The sequence below is a fragment of the Triturus cristatus genome, chromosome 1_1 (genome assembly GCF_964204655.1).
Source record: "Triturus cristatus chromosome 1_1, aTriCri1.1, whole genome shotgun sequence".
NCBI classification, from domain to species: domain Eukaryota; kingdom Metazoa; phylum Chordata; class Amphibia; order Caudata; family Salamandridae; genus Triturus; species Triturus cristatus.
The window spans coordinates 1,240,291,571-1,240,306,898 of NC_140579.1; positions in this window are offsets into that span (position 1 = coordinate 1,240,291,571).

Genomic DNA, 15,328 nt, shown 5'->3' on the forward strand with positions numbered 1-15,328 from the left:
CTTCCAAGGGACTCACAACATTTTGTACATTTTTTATTTCCATCTAGTGGGTTCAGGTGAGTATTTTCACAAGGAATGCTGGTATTCGTAAGTTTGCCCTGGATTTTTTTCACCCCTTCAGTGGGGTTTGCTAAGTTGCAGACAATTAATAATGCATTTAAAACCCTACAGTGGGTCTCAGAGTGCTGCTTACTCAGTCCATTTTAAAAGCTCTGTCATGTCGAAAAAGTCAAAGAAAGGTTCCTTAGCTCCACGCCCCACATTCCTTTCTGGGGGGTGCTCTCCTCCATGGCCGGACTGCCGTGATGATTATGAAAACAAGGGTGTCCTGCGCATGAGGGAGCACTCACATGGCAGGCAATTCATCAGAATTAATTTCTTCAGGGGAACCGGCAAGTTTACACGCTGATTTATATCTTCTGCCTAACGCGTTTCAGAGTCCCTGGCTCCTTTGTCAAAGGCTGCCTGAAACTTCCGCAAATAACTTCCAAGGGACTCACAACATTTTGTACATTTTTTATTTCCCTCTAGTGGGTTCAGGTGAGTATTTTCACAAGGAATGCTGGTATGCAGAGTTTTGCCCTGGATTCCTTTCACCCGTTCAGTGGGGTTTGCTAAGTTGCAGACAATTAATGATGCATTTAAAACCCTCCAGTGGGTCTCAGAGTGCTGCTTACTCAGTCCATTTAAACAGCTCTGTCATGTCGACAAAATCAAAGAAAGTTTACTTAGCTCCACGCCCCACATTCCTTCCTGGGGGGTGCTCTCCTCCACGGCCGGATTGCCGTGATGATTATGAAAACAAGGGTGTTCTGTGCACGAGGGAGCACTCACATGGCAGGCAATTCATCAGAATTAATTTCATCAGGGAAACCGGCAAGTTTACACGCTGATTTATATCTTCTGCCTAACGCGTTTCAGAGCCCCTGGCTCCTTTGTCAAAGGCTGCCTGCAACTTCCGCAAATAACTTCCAAGGGACTCACAACATTTTGTACATTTTTATTTCCCTCTAGTGGGTTCAGGTGAGTATTTTCAAAAGGAATGCTGGTATTCGTAGTTTTGCCCTGGATTCCTTTCACCCCTTCAGTGGGGTTTGCTAAGTTTCAGACAATTAATGATGCATTTAAAACCCTCCAGTGGGTCTCAGAGTGCTGCTTACTCAGTCCATTTAAACAGCTCTGTCATGTCGAAAAAGTCAAAGAAAGGTTCCTTAGCTCCACGCCCCACATTCCTTTCTGGAGGGTGCTCTCCTCCACGGCAGGACTGCCGTGATGATTATGAAAACAAGGGTGTCCTGTGCACGAGGGAGCACTCACATGGCAGGCAATTCATCAGAATGAATTTCTTCAGGGGAACCGGCAAGTTTACACGCTGATTTATATCTTCTGCCTAACGCGTTTCAGAGCCCCTGGCTCCTTTGTCAAAGGCTGCCTGCAACTTCCGCAAATAACTTCCAAGGGACTCACAACATTTTGTACATCTTTTATTTCCCTCTAGTGGGTTCGGGTGAGTATTTTCACAAGGAATGCTGGTATTCGTAGTTTTGCCCTGGATTCCTTTCACCCCTTCAGTGGGGGTTTGCTAAGTTCCAGGCAATTAATGATGCATTTAAAACCCTCCAGTGGGTCTCAGAGTGCTGCTTACTCAGTCCATTTCAATAGCTCTGTCATGTCGAAAAAGTCAAAGAAAGGTTCCTTAGCTCCACGCTCCACATTCCTTTCTGGGGGGTGCTCTCCTCCACGGCCGGACTGCCGTGATGATTATGAAAAGAAGGGTGTCCTGTGGATGAGAGAGCACTCACATGGCAGGCCATTCATCAGAATTAATTTCTTCAGGGGCACCGGCAAGTTTACAAGCTGATTTATATCTTCTGCCTAACGCGTTTCAGAGCCCCTGGCTCCTTTGTCAAAGGCTGCCTGCAACTTCCGCAAATAACTTCCAAGAGACTCACAACATTTTGTACATTTTTTATTTCCCTCTAGTGGGTTCAAAAGAGTATTTTCACAAGGAATGATGGTATTCGTAGTTTTGCCCTGGATTCCTTTCACCCCTTCAGTGGGGTTTTCTAAGTTGCAGACAATTAATGATGCATTTAAAACCCTCCAGTGGGTCTCAGAGTGCTGCTTACTCAGTCCATTTTAACAGCTCTGTCATGTCAAAAAAGTCAAAGAAAGGTTCCTTAGCTCCACGCCCCACATTCCTTTGTGGGGGGTGCTCTCCTCCACGGCTGGACTGCCGTGATGATTATGAAAACAAGGGTGTCCTGTGCACGGGGGAGCACTCATATGGCAGGCAATTCATCCGAATTATTTTCTTCAGGGGGACCGGCAAGTTTACACGCTGATTTATATCTTCTGCCTAACGCGTTTCAGAGCCCCTGGCTCCTTTGTCAAAGGCAGCTTGCAACTTCCGCAAATAACTTCCAAGGGACTCACAACATTTTGTACATTTTTTATTTCCTTCTAGTGGGTTCAGGTGAGTATTTTCACAAGGAATGCTGGTATTCGTAGTTTTGCCCTGGATTCCTTTCACCCCTTCAGTGGGGTTTGCTAAGTTGCAGACAATTACTGATGCATTTAAAACCCTCCAGTGGGTCTCAGTGTGCTGCTTACTCAGTCCATTTAAACAGCTCTGTCATGTCGAAAAAGTCAAAGAAAGGTTCCTTAGCTCCACGCCCCACATTCCTTTCTGGGGGGTGCTCTCCTCCACGGCCGGACTGCCGTGAAGATTATGAAAAGAAGGGTGTCCTGTGCATGAGGGAGCACTACACTGGCAGGCAATTCATCAGAATTAATTTCTTCAGGGGAACCGGCAAGTTTACACGCTGATTTATATCTTCTGCCTAACGCGTTTCAGAGCCCCTGGCTCCTTTGTCAAAGGCTGCCTGCAACTTCCGCAAATAACTTCCAAGGGACTCACAACATTTTGTAAATTTTTTATTTCCCTCTAGTGGGTTCAGGTGAGTATTTTCACAAGGAATGTTGGTATTCGTAGTTTTGCCCTGATTTCCTTTCACCCCTTCAGTGGGGTTTGCTAAGTTGCAGACAATTAATGATGCATTTAAAACCCTCCAGTGGGTCTCAGAGTGCTGCTTACTCAGTCCATTTTAACAGCTCTGTCATGTCGAAAAAGTCAAAGAAAGGTTCCTTAGCTCCACACCCCACATTCCTTTCTGGGGGGTGCTCTCCTCCACGGCCGGACTGCCGTGATGATTATGAAAACAAGGGTGTCCTGTGCATGAGGGAGCACTCACATGGCAGGCAATTCATCAGAATGAATTTCTTCAGGGGAACCGGCAAGTTTACACGCTGATTTATACCTTCTGCCTAACGCGTTTCGGAGCCCCTGGCTCCTTTGTCAAAGGCTGCCTGCAACTTCCGCAAATAACTTCCAAGGGACTCACAACATTTTGTACATTTTTTATTTCCCTCTAGTGGGTTCAGGTGAGTATTTTCACAAGGAATGCTGGTATTCATAGTTTTGCCCTGGATTCCTTTCACCCCTTCAGTGGGGTTTGCTAAGTTGCAGACAATTAATGATGCATTTAAAACCCTCCAGTGGGTCTCAGAGTGCTGCTTACTCAGTCCATTTAAACAGCTCTGTCATGTCGAAAAAGTCAAAGAAAGGTTCCTTAGCTCCACGCCCCACATTCCTTTCTGGGGGGTGCTCTCCTCCACAGCCGGACTGCCGTGATGATTATGAAAACAAGGGTGTCCTGTGCACGAGGGAGCACTCACATGGCAGGCAATTCATCAAAATTAATTTCTTCAGGGGAACCGGCAAGTTTCCACGCTGATTTATATCTTCTGCCTAACGCGTTTCAGAGTCCCTGGCTCCTTTGTCAAAGGCTGCCTGAAACTTCCGCAAATAACTTCCAAGGGACTCACAACATTTTGTACATTTTTTGTTTCCCTCTAGTGGGCTAAGGTGAGTATTTTCACAAGGAATGCTGGTATTCGTAGTTTTGCCCTGGATTCCTTTCACCCCTTCAGTGGGGTTTGGTAAGTTGCAGACAATTAATGATGCATTTAAAACCCTCCAGTGGGTCTCAGAGTGCTGCTTACTCAGTCCATTTAAACAGCTCTGTCATGTCGAAAAAGTCAAAGAAAGGTTCCTTAGCTCCACGCCCCACATTCCTTTCTGGAGGGTGCTCTCCTCCACGGCCGGACTGCCGTGATGATCATGAAAACAAGGGTGTCCTGTGCACGAGGGAGCACTCACATGGCAGGCCATTCATCAGAATTAATTTCTTCAGGGGCACCGGCAAGTTTACAAGCTGATTTATATCTTCTGCCTAACGCGTTTCAGAGCCCCTGGCTCCTTTGTCAAAGGCTGCCTGCAACTTCCGCAAATAACTTCCAAGAGACTCACAACATTTTGTACATTTTTTATTTCCCTCTAGTGGGTTCAAAAGAGTATTTTCACAAGGAATGCTGGTATTCGTAGTTTTGCCCTGGATTCCTTTCACCCCTTCAGTGGGGTTTTCTAAGTTGCAGACAATTAATGATGCATTTAAAACCCTCCAGTGGGTCTCAGAGTGCTGCTTACTCAGTCCATTTTAACGGCTCCGTCGTGTCGAAAAAGTCAAAGAAATGTTCCTTAGCTCCACGCCCCACATTCCTTTCTGGGGGGTGCTCTCCTCCACGGCTGGACTGCCGTGATGATTATGAAAACAAGGGTGTCCTGTGCACGGGGGAGCACTCATGTGGCAGGCAATTCATCCGAATTATTTTCTTCAGGGGGACCGGCAAGTTTACACGCTGATTTATATCTTCTGCCTAACGCGTTTCAGAGCCCCTGGCTCCTTTGTCAAAGGCAGCTTGCAACTTCCGCAAATAACTTCCAAGGGACTCACAACATTTTGTACATTTTTTATTTCCTTCTAGTGGGTTCAGGTGAGTATTTTCACAAGGAATGCTGGTATTCGTAGTTTTGCCCTGGATTCCTTTCACCCCTTCAGTGGGGTTTGCTAAGTTGCAGACAATTACTGATGCATTTAAAACCCTCCAGTGGGTCTCAGTGTGCTGCTTACTCAGTCCATTTGAACAGCTCTGTCATGTCGAAAAAGTCAAAGAAAGGTTCCTTAGCTCCACGCCCCACATTCCTTTCTGGGGGGTGCTCTCCTCCACGGTCGGACTGCCGTGATGATTATGAAAACAAGGGTGTCCTGTGCATGATGGAGCACTCACATGGCAGGCAATTCATCAGAATTAATTTCTTCAGGGGAACCGGCAAGTTTACACGCTGATTTATATCTTCTGCCTAACGCGTTTCAGAGCCCCTGGCTCCTTTGTCAAAGGCTGCCTGCAACTTCCGCAAATAACTTCCAAGGGACTCACAACATTTTGTACATTTTTTATTTCCCTCTAGTGGGTTCAGGTGAGTATTTTCACAAGGAATGCTGGTATTCGTAGTTTTGCCCTGGATTCCTTTCACCCCTTCAGTGGGGTTTGCTAAGTTGCAGACAATTAATGATGCATTTAAAACCCTCCAGTGGGTCTCAGAGTGCTGCTTACTCAGTCCATTTTAACAGCTCTGTCATGTCGAAAAAGTCAAAGAAAGGTTTCTTAGCTCCACGCCCCACATTCCTTTCTGGGGGGTGCTCTCCTCCACGGCCGGACTGCCGTGATGATTATGAAAACAAGGGTGTCCTGTGCACGAGGGAGCACTCACATGGCAGGCAATTCATCAGAATTAATTTCTTCAGGGGAACCGGCAAGTTTACACGCTGATTTATATCTTCTGCCTAACGCGTTTCAGAGCCCCTGGCTCCTTTGTCAAAGGCTGCCTGCAACTTCCGCAAATAACTTCCAAGGGACTCACAACATTTTGTACATTTTTTATTTCCCTCTAGTGGGTTCGGGTGAGTATTTTCACAAGGAATGCTGGTATTCGTAGTTTTGCCCTGGATTCCTTTCACCCCTTCAGTGGGGGTTTGCTAAGTTCCAGACAATTAATGATGCATTTAAAACCCTCCAGTGGGTCTCAGAGTGCTGCTTACTCAGTCCATTTCAATAGCTCTGTCATGTCGAAAAAGTCAAAGAAAGGTTCCTTAGCTCCACGCTCCACATTCCTTTCTAGGGGGTGCTCTCCTCCAAGGCCGGACTGCCGTGATGATTATGAAAAGAAGGGTGTCCTGTGGATGAGGGAGCACTCACATGGCAGGCAATTCATCAGAATTAATTTCTTCAGGGGAACCGGCAAGTTTACACGCTGATTTATATCTTCTGCCTAACGCGTTTCAGAGCCCCTGGCTCCTTTGTCAAAGGCTGCCTGCAACTTCCGCAAATAACTTCCAAGGGACTCACAACATTTTGTACATTTTTTATTTCCCTCTAGTGGGTTCAGGTGAGTATTTTCACAAGGAATGCTGGTATTCGTAGTTTTGCCCTGGATTCCTTTCACCCCTTCAGTGGGGTTTGCTAAGTTGCAGACAATTAATGATGCATTTAAAACCCTCCAGTGGGTCTCAGAGTTCTGCTTACTCAGTCCATTTAAACAGCTCTCTCATGTCGAAAAAGTCAAAGAAAGGTTCCTTAGCTCCACGCCCCACATTCCTTTCTGGGGGGTGCTATCCTCCACGGCCGGACTGCCTTGATGATTATGAAAACAAGGGTGTCCTGTGCACGAGGGAGCACTCACATGGCAGGCAATTCATCAGAATTAATTTCTTCAGGGGAACCGGCAAGTTTGCACGCTGATTTATATCTTCTGCCTAATGCATTTCAGAGCCCCTGGCTCCTTTGTCAAAGGCTGCCGGCAACTTCCGCAAATAACTTCCAAGAGACTCACAACATTTTGTACATTTTTTATTTCCCTCTAGTGGGTTCGGGCGAGTATTTTCACAAGGAATGCTGGTATTCGTAGTTTGCACCTGGATTCCTTTTACCCCTTCAGTGGGGTTTGCTAAGTTGCAGACAATTAATGATGCATTTAAAACCCTCCAGTGGGTCTCAGAGTGCTGCTTACTCACTCCATTTAAACAGCTCTGTCATGTCGAAAAAGTCAAAGAAAGGTTCCTTAGCTCCACGCCCCACATTCCTTTCTGGGGGGTGCTCTCCTCCACAGCCGGACTGCCGTGATGATTATGAAAACAAGGGTGTCCTGTGCACAAGGGAGCACTCACATGGCAGGCAATTCATCAAAATTAATTTCTTCAGGGGAACCGGCAAGTTTCCACGCTGATTTATATCTTCTGCCTAACGTGTTTCAGAGTCCCTGGCTCCTTTTTCAAAGGCTGCCTGCAACTTCCGCATATAACTTCCAAGGGACTCACAACATTTTGTACATTTTTTGTTTCCCTCTAGTGGGCTCAGGTGAGTATTTTCACAAGGAATGCTGGTATTCGTAGTTTTGCCCTGGATTCCTTTCACCCCTTCAGTGGGGTTTGGTAAGTGTCAGACAATTAATGATGCATTTAAAACCCTCCAGTGGGTCTCAGAGTGCTGCTTACTCAGTCCATTTAAACAGCTCTGTCATGTCGAAAAAGTCAAAGAAAGGTTCCTTAGCTCCACGCCCCACATTCCTTTCTGGGGGGTGCTCTCCTCCACGGCCGGACTGCCGTGATGATCATGAAAACAAGGGTGTCCTGTGCACGAGGGAGCACTCACATGGCAGGCCATTCATCAGAATTAATTTCTTCAGGGGCACCGGCAAGTTTACAAGCTGATTTATATCTTCTGCCTAACGCGTTTCAGAGCCCCTGGCTCCTTTGTCAAAGGCTGCCTGCAACTTCCGCAAATAACTTCCAAGAGACTCACAACATTTTGTACATTTTTTATTTCCCTCTAGTGGGTTCGGGTGAGTATTTTCACAAGGAATGCTGGTATTCGTAGTTTTGCCCTGGATTCCTTTCACCCCTTCAGTGGGGTTTGCTAAGTTGCAGACAATTACTGATGCATTTAAAACCCTCCAGTGGGTGTCAGTGTGCTGCTTACTCAGTCCATTTAAACAGCCACGTCATGTCGAAAAAGTCAAAGAAAGGTTCCTTAGCTCCACGCCCCACATTCCTTTCTGGGGGGTGCTCTCCTCCACGGCCGGACTGCCGTGATGATTATGAAAACAAAGGTGTCCTGTGCACGAGGAAGCACTCACATGGCAGGCTATTCATCAGAATTAATTTCTTCAGGGGAACCGGCAAGTTTACAAGCTGATTTATATCTTCTGCCTAACGCGTTTCAGAGCCCCTGGCTCCTTTGTCAAAGGCTGCCTGCAACTTCCGCAAATAACTTCCAAGGGACTCACAACATTTTGTAAATTTTTTATTTCCCTCTAGTGGGTTCAGGTGAGTATTTTCACAAGGAATGCTGGTATTCGTAGTTTTGCCCTGGATTCCTTTCACCCCTTCAGTGGGGTTTGCTAAGTTGCAGACAATTAATGACGCATTTAAAACCCTCCAGTGGGTCTCAGAGTGCTGCTTACTCAGTCCATTTTAACAGCTCTGTCATGTCGAAAAAGTCAAAGAAAGGTTCCTTAGCTCCACGCCCCACATTCCTTTCTGGGGGGTGCTCTCCTCTACGGCCGGACTGCCGTGATGATTATGAAAACAAGGGTGTCCTGTGCACGAGGGAGCACTCACATGGCAGGCAATTCATCCGAATTATTTTCTTCAGGGGGACCGGCAAGTTTACACGCTGATTCATATCTTCTGCCTAACGCGTTTCAGAGCCCCTGGCTCCTTTGTCAAAGGCAGCTTGCAACTTCCGCAAATAACTTCCAAGGGACTCACAACATTTTGTACATTTTTTGTTTCCCTCTAGTGGGCTCAGGTGAGTATTTTCACAAGGAATGCTGGTATTCGTAGTTTTGCCCTGGATTCCTTTCACCCCTTCAGTGGGGTTTGGTAAGTGTCAGACAATTAATGATGCATTTAAAACCCTCCAGTGGGTCTCAGAGTGCTGCTTACTCAGTCCATTTAAACAGCTCTGTCATGTCGAAAAAGTCAAAGAAAGGTTCCTTAGCTCCACGCCCCACATTCCTTTCTGGGGGGTGCTCTCCTCCACGGCCGGACTGCCGTGATGATCATGAAAACAAGGGTGTCCTGTGCACGAGGGAGCACTCACATGGCAGGCCATTCATCAGAATTAATTTCTTCAGGGGCACCGGCAAGTTTACAAGCTGATTTATATCTTCTGCCTAACGCGTTTCAGAGCCCCTGGCTCCTTTGTCAAAGGCTGCCTGCAACTTCCGCAAATAACTTCCAAGAGACTCACAACATTTTGTACATTTTTTATTTCCCTCTAGTGGGTTCGGGTGAGTATTTTCACAAGGAATGCTGGTATTCGTAGTTTTGCCCTGGATTCCTTTCACCCCTTCAGTGGGGTTTGCTAAGTTGCAGACAATTACTGATGCATTTAAAACCCTCCAGTGGGTGTCAGTGTGCTGCTTACTCAGTCCATTTAAACAGCCACGTCATGTCGAAAAAGTCAAAGAAAGGTTCCTTAGCTCCACGCCCCACATTCCTTTCTGGGGGGTGCTCTCCTCCACGGCCGGACTGCCGTGATGATTATGAAAACAAAGGTGTCCTGTGCACGAGGAAGCACTCACATGGCAGGCTATTCATCAGAATTAATTTCTTCAGGGGAACCGGCAAGTTTACAAGCTGATTTATATCTTCTGCCTAACGCGTTTCAGAGCCCCTGGCTCCTTTGTCAAAGGCTGCCTGCAACTTCCGCAAATAACTTCCAAGGGACTCACAACATTTTGTAAATTTTTTATTTCCCTCTAGTGGGTTCAGGTGAGTATTTTCACAAGGAATGCTGGTATTCGTAGTTTTGCCCTGGATTCCTTTCACCCCTTCAGTGGGGTTTGCTAAGTTGCAGACAATTAATGACGCATTTAAAACCCTCCAGTGGGTCTCAGAGTGCTGCTTACTCAGTCCATTTTAACAGCTCTGTCATGTCGAAAAAGTCAAAGAAAGGTTCCTTAGCTCCACGCCCCACATTCCTTTCTGGGGGGTGCTCTCCTCTACGGCCGGACTGCCGTGATGATTATGAAAACAAGGGTGTCCTGTGCACGAGGGAGCACTCACATGGCAGGCAATTCATCCGAATTATTTTCTTCAGGGGGACCGGCAAGTTTACACGCTGATTCATATCTTCTGCCTAACGCGTTTCAGAGCCCCTGGCTCCTTTGTCAAAGGCAGCTTGCAACTTCCGCAAATAACTTCCAAGGGACTCACAACATTTTGTACATTTTTTATTTCCCTCTAGTGGGTTCAGGTGAGTATTTTCACAAGGAATGCTGGTATTCGTAAGTTTGCCCTGGATTTTTTTCACCCCTTCAGTGGGGTTTGCTAAGTTGCAGACAATTAATGATGCATTTAAAACCCTACAGTGGGTCTCAGAGTGCTGCTTACTCAGTCCATTTTAACAGCTCTGTCATGTCGAAAAAGTCAAAGAAAGGTTCCTTAGCTCCACGCCCCACAGTCCTTTCTGGGGGGTGCTCTCCTCCATGGCCGGACTGCCGTGATGATTATGAAAACAAGGGTGTCCTGCGCATGAGGGAGCACTCACATGGCAGGCAATTCATCAGAATTAATTTCTACAGGGGAACCGGCAAGTTTACACGCTGATTTATATCTTCTGCCTAACGCGTTTCAGAGTCCCTGGCTCCTTTGTCAAAGGCTGCCTGAAACTTCCGCAAATAACTTCCAAGGGACTCACAAAATTTTGTACATTTTTTATTTCCCTCTAGTGGGTTCAGGTGAGTATTTTCACAAGGAATGCTGGTATGCGGAGTTTTGCCCTGGATTCCTTTCACCCGTTCAGTGGGGTTTGCTAAGTTGCAGACAATTAATGATGCATTTAAAACCCTCCAGTGGGTCTCAGAGTGCTGCTTACTCAGTCCATTTAAACAGCTCTGTCATGTCGACAAAATCAAAGAAAGTTTCCTTAGCTCCACGCCCCACATTCCTTCCTGGGGGGTGCTCTCCTCCACGGCCGGATTGCCGTGATGATTATGAAAACAAGGGTGTTCTGTGCACGAGGGAGCACTCACATGGCAGGCAATTCATCAGAATTAATTTCATCAGGGAAACCGGCAAGTTTACACGCTGATTTATATCTTCTGCCTAACGCGTTTCAGAGCCCCTGGCTCCTTTGTCAAAGGCTGCCTGCAACTTCTGCAAATAACTTCCAAGGGACTCACAACATTTTGTACATTTTTATTTCCCTCTAGTGGGTTCAGGTGAGTATTTTCACAGGGATGCTGGTATTCGTAGTTTTGCCCTGGATTCCTTTCACCCCTTCAGTGGGGTTTGCTAAGTTTCAGACAATTAATGATGCATTTAAAACCCTCCAGTGGGTCTCAGAGTGCTGCTTACTCAGTCCATTTAAACAGCTCTGTCATGTCGAAAAAGTCAAAGAAAGGTTCCTTAGCTCCACGCCCCACATTCCTTTCTGGGGGGTGCTCTCCTCCACGGCAGGACTGCCGTGATGATTATGAAAACAAGGGTGTCCTGTGCACGAGGGAGCACTCACATGGCAGGCAATTCATCAGAATTAATTTCTTCAGGGGAACCGGCAAGTTTACACGCTGATTTATATCTTCTGCCTAACGCGTTTCAGAGCCCCTGGCTCCTTTGTCAAAGGCTTCCTGCAACTTCCGCAAATAACTTCCAAGGGACTCACAACATTTTGTACATTTTTTATTTCCCTCTAGTGGGTTCGGGTGAGTATTTTCAAAAGGAATGCTGGTATTCGTAGTTTTGCCCTGGATTCCTTTCACCCCTTCAGTGGGGGTTTGCTAAGTTCCAGACAATTAATGATGCATTTAAAACCCTCCAGTGGGTCTCAGAGTGCTGCTTACTCAGTCCATTTCAATAGCTCTGTCATGTCGAAAAAGTCAAAGAAAGGTTCCTTAGCTCCACGCTCCACATTCCTTTCTGGGGGGTGCTCTCCTCCACGGCCGGACTGCCGTGACGATTATGAAAAGAAGGGTGTCCTGTGGATGAGGGAGCACTCACATGGCAGGCCATTCATCAGAATTAATTTCTTCAGGGGCACCGGCAAGTTTACAAGCTGATTTATATCTTCTGCCTAACGCGTTTCAGAGCCCCTGGCTCCTTTGTCAAAGGCTGCCTGCAACTTCCGCAAATAACTTCCAAGGGACTCACAACATTTTGTACATTTTTTATTTCCCTCTAGTGGGTTCAGGTGAGTATTTTCACAAGGAATGCTGGTATTCGTAAGTTTGCCCTGGAGTTTTTTTCACCCCTTCAGTGGGGTTTGCTAAGTTGCAGACAATTAATGATGCATTTAAAACCCAACAGTGGGTCTCAGAGTGCTGCTTACTCAGTCCATTTTAACAGCTCTGTCATGTCGAAAAAGTCAAAGAAAGGTTCCTTAGCTCCACGCTCCACATTCCTTTCTGGGGGGTGCTATCCTCCATGGCCGGACTGCCTTGATGATTATGAAAACAAGGGTGTCCTGTGCACGAGGGAGCACTCACATGGCAGGCAATTCATCAGAATTAATTTCTTCAGGCGAACCGGCAAGTTTGCACGCTGATTGATATCTTCTGCCTAATGCATTTCAGAGCCCCTGGCTCCTTTGTCAAAGGCTGCCGGCAACTTCCGCAAATAACTTCCAAGAGACTCACAACATTTTGTACATTTTTTATTTCCCTCTAGTGGGTTCGGGCGAGTATTTTCACAAGGAATGCTGGTATTCGTAGTTTGCACCTGGATTCCTTTCACCCCTTCAGTGGGGTTTGCTAAGTTGCAGACAATTAATGATGCATTTAAAACCCTCCAGTGGGTCTCAGAGTGCTGCTTACTCACTCCATTTAAACAGCTCTGTCATGTCGAAAAAGTCAAAGAAAGGTTCCTTAGCTCCACGCCCCACATTCCTTTCTGGGGGGTGCTCTCCTCCACAGCCGGACTGCCGTGATGATTATGAAAACAAGTGTGTCCTGTGCACGAGGGAGCACTCACATGGCAGGCAATTCATCAAAATTAATTTCTTCAGGGGAACCGGCAAGTTTCCACGCTGATTTATATCTTCTGCCTAACGTGTTTCAGAGTCCCTGGCTCCTTTTCCAAAGGCTGCCTGAAACTTCCGCAAATAACTTCCAAGAGACTCACAACATTTTGTACATTTTTTATTTCCCTCTAGTGGGTTCAAAAGAGTATTTTCACAAGGAATGCTGGTATTCGTAGTTTTGCCCTGGATTCCTTTCACCCCTTCAGTGGGGTTTTCTAAGTTGCAGACAATTAATGATGCATTTAAAACCCTCCAGTGGGTCTCAGAGTGCTGCTTACTCAGTCCATTTTAACAGCTCTGTCATGTCGAAAAAGTCAAAGAAAGGTTCCTTAGCTCCACGCCCCACATTCCTTTCTGGGGGGTGCTCTCCTCCACGGCCGGACTGCCGTGATGATTATGAAAAGAAGGGTGTCCTGTGGATGTGGGAGCACTCACATGGCAGGCAATTCATCAGAATTAATTTCTTCAGGGGAACCGGCAAGTTTACACGCTGATTTATATCTTCTGCCTAACGCGTTTCAGAGCCCCTGGCTCCTTTGTCAAAGGCTGCCTGCAACTTCCGCAAATAACTTCCAAGGGACTCACAACATTTTGTACATTTTTTATTTCCCTCTAGTGGGTTCAGGTGAGTATTTTCACAAGGAATGCTGGTATTCGTAGTTTTGCCCTGGATTCCTTTCACCCCTTCAGTGGGGTTTGCTAAGTTGCAGACAATTAATGATGCATTTAAAACCCTCCAGTGGGTCTCAGAGTTCTGCTTACTCAGTCCATTTAAACAGCTCTCTCATGTCGAAAAAGTCAAAGAAAGGTTCCTTAGCTCCACGCCCCACATTCCTTTCTGGGGGGTGCTATCCTCCACGGCCGGACTGCCTTGATGATTATGAAAACAAGGGTGTCCTGTGCACGAGGGAGCACTCACATGGCAGGCAATTCATCAGAATTAATTTCTTCAGGGGAACCGGCAAGTTTGCACGCTGATTTATATCTTCTGCCTAATGCATTTCAGAGCCCCTGGCTCCTTTGTCAAAGGCTGCCGGCAACTTCCGCAAATAACTTCCAAGAGACTCACAACATTTTGTACATTTTTTATTTCCCTCTAGTGGGTTCGGGCGAGTATTTTCACAAGGAATGCTGGTATTCGTAGTTTGCACCTGGATTCCTTTCACCCCTTCAGTGGGGTTTGCTAAGTTGCAGACAATTAATGATGCATTTAAAACCCTCCAGTGGGTCTCAGAGTGCTGCTTACTCACTCCATTTAAACAGCTCTGTCATGTCGAAAAAGTCAAAGAAAGGTTCCTTAGCTCCACGCCCCACATTCCTTTCTGGGGGGTGCTCTCCTCCACAGCCGGACTGCCGTGATGATTATGAAAACAAGGGTGTCCTGTGCACAAGGGAGCACTCACATGGCAGGCAATTCATCAAAATTAATTTCTTCAGGGGAACCGGCAAGTTTCCACGCTGATTTATATCTTCTGCCTAACGTGTTTCAGAGTCCCTGGCTCCTTTTTCAAAGGCTGCCTGCAACTTCCGCATATAACTTCCAAGGGACTCACAACATTTTGTACATTTTTTGTTTCCCTCTAGTGGGCTCAGGTGAGTATTTTCACAAGGAATGCTGGTATTCGTAGTTTTGCCCTGGATTCCTTTCACCCCTTCAGTGGGGTTTGGTAAGTGTCAGACAATTAATGATGCATTTAAAACCCTCCAGTGGGTCTCAGAGTGCTGCTTACTCAGTCCATTTAAACAGCTCTGTCATGTCGAAAAAGTCAAAGAAAGGTTCCTTAGCTCCACGCCCCACATTCCTTTCTGGGGGGTGCTCTCCTCCACGGCCGGACTGCCGTGATGATCATGAAAACAAGGGTGTCCTGTGCACGAGGGAGCACTCACATGGCAGGCCATTCATCAGAATTAATTTCTTCAGGGGCACCGGCAAGTTTACAAGCTGATTTATATCTTCTGCCTAACGCGTTTCAGAGCCCCTGGCTCCTTTGTCAAAGGCTGCCTGCAACTTCCGCAAATAACTTCCAAGAGACTCACAACATTTTGTACATTTTTTATTTCCCTCTAGTGGGTTCGGGTGAGTATTTTCACAAGGAATGCTGGTATTCGTAGTTTTGCCCTGGATTCCTTTCACCCCTTCAGTGGGGTTTGCTAAGTTGCAGACAATTACTGATGCATTTAAAACCCTCCAGTGGGTGTCAGTGTGCTGCTTACTCAGTCCATTTAAACAGCCACGTCATGTCGAAAAAGTCAAAGAAAGGTTCCTTAGCTCCACGCCCCACATTCCTTTCTGGGGGGTGCTCTCCTCCACGGCCGGACTGCCGTGATGATTATGAAAACAAAG